Source organism: Macaca nemestrina, chromosome 1 (genome assembly GCF_043159975.1).
Source record: "Macaca nemestrina isolate mMacNem1 chromosome 1, mMacNem.hap1, whole genome shotgun sequence".
Lineage (NCBI taxonomy): Eukaryota > Metazoa > Chordata > Mammalia > Primates > Cercopithecidae > Macaca > Macaca nemestrina.
In genome coordinates, this window is record NC_092125.1 from 213,445,126 (window position 1) to 213,451,125 (window position 6,000).

Sequence of the window (6,000 nt, forward strand, 5' to 3'; positions counted from 1 at the left end):
TTTGTTTGTTTTTGTCTTTTATTTTATTTTTTTTAACATTCCTATTTATTTTATTTTTACTTCAAAGGCTACATACATGCAAAAGTTGAACATGTCATCACACATGCTTTAAATAAAGTTCAACAAATAAAAATACTTCAAAATCCATTTATTTATGGAAATATATATGACAATTATAGTGAAGTCAATGATATCCTTTTTTCTAATCTGTCAGAAAAATATTTATATTATAAAAAAGAGTTTTAATTCGTGTCCAGAATAATTTTTTAAAATTCTTGAGTCATAATTTTAAAACAAGTTGAATGTTAGCACAATGTTTGGAGAAACAAGTCCCAGGCTCTTGCTAATGGGATCTGATATTCTCATATTTCATTTTGAAACCACTAAGGAAACTCAAGTTTAGGGGGAAAAAAAAGCATTTTAAAAAACCTATGACGATAAGGATTCTGGCTGAGGTGGTTACTAACCAAGTGAAGGGCACGACGTCTATAAACAGATAATGTTCAAAGTCCTTTAAAATGTTTGAATGGAGATTTTTATCTACGAGCACATAGTGAAGGCTTAAAGTAGCCTTGAGTCTCTCTGCTGGTCAACACTGCAAGAGGAATTAAAAATCCCAGGTACAGTGAAGTTCTGAGTGCACCGCCCTTTTGAAAAATGTGTGAGCAGACACTAGCTCCCGTGACTCCAAAAACAAGCCAACTAGGGGAAGTGTCTCTGAATGGCCCTGCCCTTTATCAGGCAAAAGCAGCAAAAGGCTTGGCAAAGTCAGGAGAGGGAAATAGGCGTATTCTGAGCAAGTCTCCATGGTCCAGAGGATGACCATTTCCTTCTAATAAAACCAATATTTCTTTGGTAGCATAATACAATGTATATCAACAATCCCAATAACTAATATGAGCAGAATGCACTCAAAGTTCAACTTTGTAAATGTTCACATGCATCCTGGAAATGAGATGTAACTTCCTGCACCTACATGAAAAAGGGTGGGGACAGCTGCCCAGGCTGGAGGACTGCTGATGATGAGAAATGACACACAACGTGAGCAGGGAAAGCGATCATTTAACAAAATGTGTTAGCGTTGACTGGGAAAGCCCTGAGTGGATAAACACACCGGAACTTTGCAAGGAGCTTAATCCAAACAGTTAAAATATCACTTTCTCTTTAAATCAGAAACATCAGGTTTCCTGTTGGGAGAAATCCCTTGCTACTACTCTAAGCCTTTGGTTGAAAAGGCCAAATTAAAATTCGGATTAGAAATGTTTTTACAAAGGGTCCAAAGACTTAGAGCTTGATTTACATCCTGATATTGAATTGTGATTATAGTTTTCATGTTAGGCAATCCAACTATTATTTTCCTTTTATCCAACTATTATTTTCCTTTTATCGCTAAAAAAAGTTTTAAAAAGGAAAATTAAAGATTTGAGTGCAATCAGTGTAAAATCAGATTAAGTATGGTTTTTCTTTTCCCTGGGACAGAAAAAAACAATGCCCAGCTCACAGTATATAGGAATATGTCACAACAAATAATCAGAAGACAGGTTTCTCCAAGCTAGTATTCCTCCTTGTACAGTGTGGTATTCAAAAGCGGTATTGTCACGATTATGCATATTCTCATTAACTAGGTACAGCAGAACTACTTAAAGGGAAACCGATTTCTCATGCCTCAATGAAAGGGGAGTGTAGAAAACAATAATTAGGCTGAATAAGGAATTTTAAAGGGCACAAAAAAAAAATTCAGAGTGAAAAGAACAGAGAATTTAGAAAGCCAAAAAAAAGGTTTTTATTTTATTTTTTTGTTGTTTTTAAAAAAGCAAGTAATGTGACGGTAGAAACCCACACAATCTCCCTCAATCCCACCTGCCACTTTGAGTCCTAATTGCCCATCTGCAAGGACAGAAACCCACTCTAAATTGACCAGCATCGGCTTCCGCAAGTCTTCTCTTCACTCTCCCTCCTGTTAAGACCGATTCCAAAACCAATCGGCAAAGGACAAAGAATTCTTTACAGAGTGCAATTAGTGTTTTCCACGTCCACCTTCAAAAGCATGATGCTTTTCATGGGGTTTATAAAATACTGCTTTAAAAGTTACGTGGGCCCAGCACTTTCGGAGGCCGAGACGGGCGGATCACGAGGTCAGGAGATCGAGACCATCTTGGCTAAAACGGTGAAACCCTGTCTCTACTAAAAAATACAAAAAACTAGCCGGGCGAGGTGGCTGGAGCCTGTAGTCCCAGCTACTCGGGAGGCTGAGGCAGGAGAATGGCGTAAACCCGGGAGGCGGAGCTTGCAGTGAGCTGAGATCCGGCCACTGCACTCCAGCCTGGGCGACAGAGCGAGACTCCGTCTCAAAAAAAAAAAAAAAAAAAAAAGAAAAAAAAAGTTATGTGGGGCAGAAGTTCATAGATCTTTTCTAAAACAGTCGCTTCACCCACTTAAGAGGCATTTACATTCCAGAGTTGGACGACGTCTTCTCGGTCCCGAACACTGACACTAACTCCTATTACTTCGTCATCTGCTGCAGCACAGTCTGTGAACTGTTTCTCGATGGTTGCTAACGGCAACAGTTTCCAAACTGTGGACGTGCTGTCCTTGGGGACTTTCGTCGTCCATACGCCGCCCTTTGCATTACTCTCCTCTTCCCAAAGTGGTCGCCTCTCTCCTCTCATTAAATGATAACTGCATCTCAAAGGCAGGCTAGTCACAGGAGGGATATTATTGTACACACTCCAGAATATCTGTACTGTCTGGACTGTGTAGATTTTCTTCAGATTTCATGCGCACTCAGCTGCTGTGGCACCAGGGAGGGATCTGTCGAGCCAGAAGGTCCAGGGCGAGTGCAGCGGGACCACGCCCGGTTTGGGGTGCAGCGCTGACAGCTACTGCAGGCCCAGAGGCGGCTCGGGGGCGGCGGCCATCTTTTTTTTTTTTTTTTTTTTTTTTTTTTTTTTTTTTTTAACACGGAATCTCACTCTGTTGCCCAGGCTGGAGTACAATGGTGTAATCTCGGCTCACTGCAACCTCTGCCTCCTGAGTTCAAGTGATTCTCCTGCCTCAGCCTCCCAAGTAGCTGAGATTATAGGCGCCTGACACCATGCCCGGCTAATTTTTGTATTTTTAGTAGAGACAGTGTTTCACCATATTGGTCAAGCTGTTCTCGAACTCCTGACCTTGTGATCTGCCTGCCTCGCCTCCCAAAGTACTGGGATTACAGGCATGAGCCACCGCACCCAGCCAAAATAACAGTTTTAAATGCACATAATTATAAAGCAAAACAATTGTATTGAAATAGCTATCAGAATAGTTAAAATATTTGTGATATTATATTGCATGTACTTATTTTTTTTAATTTTTTAATTTTTTGAGACAGAGTCTTGCTTTGTTGCCCAGACTGAAGTGCAGTGGTGTGATCTTGGCCCACTGCAACCTCTGCCTCCTGCATTCAAGCGATTCTTGTGCCTCAGCCTCCTGAGTAGCTGGGATTACAGGGATGTGCCACCATGCCCGGGTAATTTTTGCATTTTTAGTAGAGATGAGGTTTTGCCATGTTGGCCAGGCTGGTCTTGAACTCCTGGCCTCAAGTGGTCCACCCGCCTTGGCCTCCCAAATTGCTGGGATTATAGGCATGAGTCATCATTGCCTGGCCTGTCATGCATATATTTATTGACGTTTATAATTATTCCCTTTCTTCCTCTACCGTTTTGAATAATGTGATTTGTTGGTAGTAAAGTTTACAATTTAATGTACAGATTATAGGATATCAAGATGGGATTGTGACTAAACCAGAGAAGAAGTGAACATCACCCAAGTTCCCGGCAGTGGGAGATGGAAGCAGTAACTGCTGGGGCTTTGGATGTCCCTGTCTGAGCAAAGAATACGAGTGTTTCTTGTTTGATTGAGGTACGTTTGCATTACTGTGGGAGGTAACATGTTGTGGTTGTTTCATGGAAGTTTAAGAAGGGAATGCAGGTTGGAAATGGAAGTTGAGTGACCAAGAGTGAGTGGACTGCGGCAAGGTCCGAAGACCGACCCCACTCAGCCCCTCTCCAAACTTCTTTCTTTCCATCATGACTTCTTGAACTTTAGAGCCGGGACGGTTAGAGAGGACATTTCCAGACTCTCATGCAGCTGGGATTTCCACAGGTCACCTGGCTTCTGCCAGGAAAATGCAAACAAACCAGAAAGGGAAGGCACTGGGAGGAAGTGGCCACACAGCTCTTCTGGCTGCATCGTGGTGGAAGCATTTCGGTTCTTCTGAGGCGGCTGCAGCAGAGGCCCTAGTTCCAGATCAACTCCTGGCTTCAGGGTGCTAAGCAGGTGTCAGCAGCTTTGTGACTTGGAGCCTCCTGTACCACAACATGGGTAGCGAGGGTCTTGAGTCAGCAGCAGTGGCAGAAGCTCTCCAGCTAGGCTCATTTTACAGTGAGATTCAGGGGATATTCCTGGAAGTTCAGCCTAGAGTTGGCCTCTCAACCCTTCCAGCGTGTCTGAAACCAACCAGATCACCCTCGTCAGCCCATTCTGGTTAGGCCTGCTGGGTGGACACTGCTGTCTGCAATGGAACCCTGACCAATCACTATGTTTTATTTTTGTTTCTCCCTCACTCCCTCTTTTTCTGCCTTTTATTACATTGACACTTTTCCTTCTACTCATTTGAAAATTATTCCTTTCCTTTTTCTTTCTTTAATGGTTAGCCATAATTATTGTTTGTATTTATGTTAATTTCCCCTGTCAATTTCTGAAGTTTATTGACATACATAACTTCCTTTTCTTTTTTTTTTTTTTTGAGACGGAGTCTCGCTCTGTCGCCCAGGCTGGAGTGCAGTGGCCGGGTCTCAGCTCACTGCAAGCTCCGCCTCCCGGGTTCACGCCATTCTCCTGCCTCAGCCTCCGGAGTAGCTGGGACTACAGGCGCCCGCCACCTCGCCCGGCTAGTTTTTTGTATTTTTAGTAGAGACGGGGTTTCACCATGTTAGCCAGGATGGTCTCGATTTCCTGACCTTGTGATCCGCCCGTCTTGGCCTCCCAAAGTGCTGGGATTACAGGCTTGAGCCACCGCGCCCGGCCGCATAACTTCCTTTTCAACAAGACAGCACCTTAGCATATTCTCACTTCCTCTGGCCATTGCCACTCTACTACCAAATAGGTTTTCTGTGGTGCTGCCAGGGAAAGGGCTGAGGAGTGGGGGAGGGAGGGAGGCAGCAACCTTGCTGGTTGTGATATTGTCAAGAACTGGAAGTGTATCATTCCTAACTCATACTTTTACCTCTTTAAAAAATTGTGCTGGTCAGGCATGGTGGCTCATGCCTATAATCCTAGCACTCTGGGAGGCCAAGGCAGGAGAATCACTTGAGTGCAAGAGTTCAAGACTGGCCTGGGCAACACAGGGAGATCCTGTCTCTACAAAAAATTTAAAAACTAGCTGGTGTGGTGGTGTGCACCTGAAGTCCCAGCTACTCAGGAGGCTGAGGCAGGAGGATTGCTTGAACCTGAGAGGCTGAGGCTGCAGTGAGCCTTGATTGTGCCACTGCACTCCAGCCTGGGTGACAGAGTGAGACCTTGTCTCAAAAAATAAGTAAATAAATAAATAAAAGTGTGCTGAAGAACAACATATCTCCATAGGTACCATGAAAGAATATTAGCAAACTGGAAAGCCAATGCTTATTTAATGGGGCTTGGTTCAGTTACTTTTCCAAAGACCTTGGAATCAAATTTCTACTGCCTTTTCTGTGTATACATTCAACAATTCAACACATATTTATTGAGTAACTACTCTGTGCCAAACACTGTTGTATGCTTTTAGGATGCATCAGTGATCAAAGCAGGCAAACATTCCTGCCATCAAGCTTACCATCTTTTATTTTTTATTTTTTATTTTTGAGAAGGAGTCTCACTCTGTCACCCAGGCTGGAATGTAGTGGCGAGATCTTAGCTCACTGCAGCCTCCACCTCCTGGGTTCAAGCTATTCTCCTGCCTCAGCCTCCCAAGTAACTGGGATT

General features: G+C 43.4%; 1 long non-coding RNA gene and 1 pseudogene across 1 annotated transcript; one reads left to right on the forward strand and one right to left on the reverse strand.

The window, feature by feature from the left end:
* Positions 1-911: 911 nt before the first annotated feature.
* On the reverse strand, positions 912-2,918 carry LOC105483157 (eukaryotic translation initiation factor 4E type 3 pseudogene; annotated as a pseudogene).
* A 219-nt stretch (positions 2,919-3,137) lies between these two features.
* On the forward strand, positions 3,138-4,576 carry LOC139364025 (uncharacterized). Its single transcript, XR_011625222.1, has 3 exons — positions 3,138-3,508; positions 3,750-3,900; positions 4,144-4,576. It is a non-coding gene; the product is annotated as an uncharacterized lncRNA (long non-coding RNA).
* Positions 4,577-6,000: the final 1,424 nt, after the last annotated feature.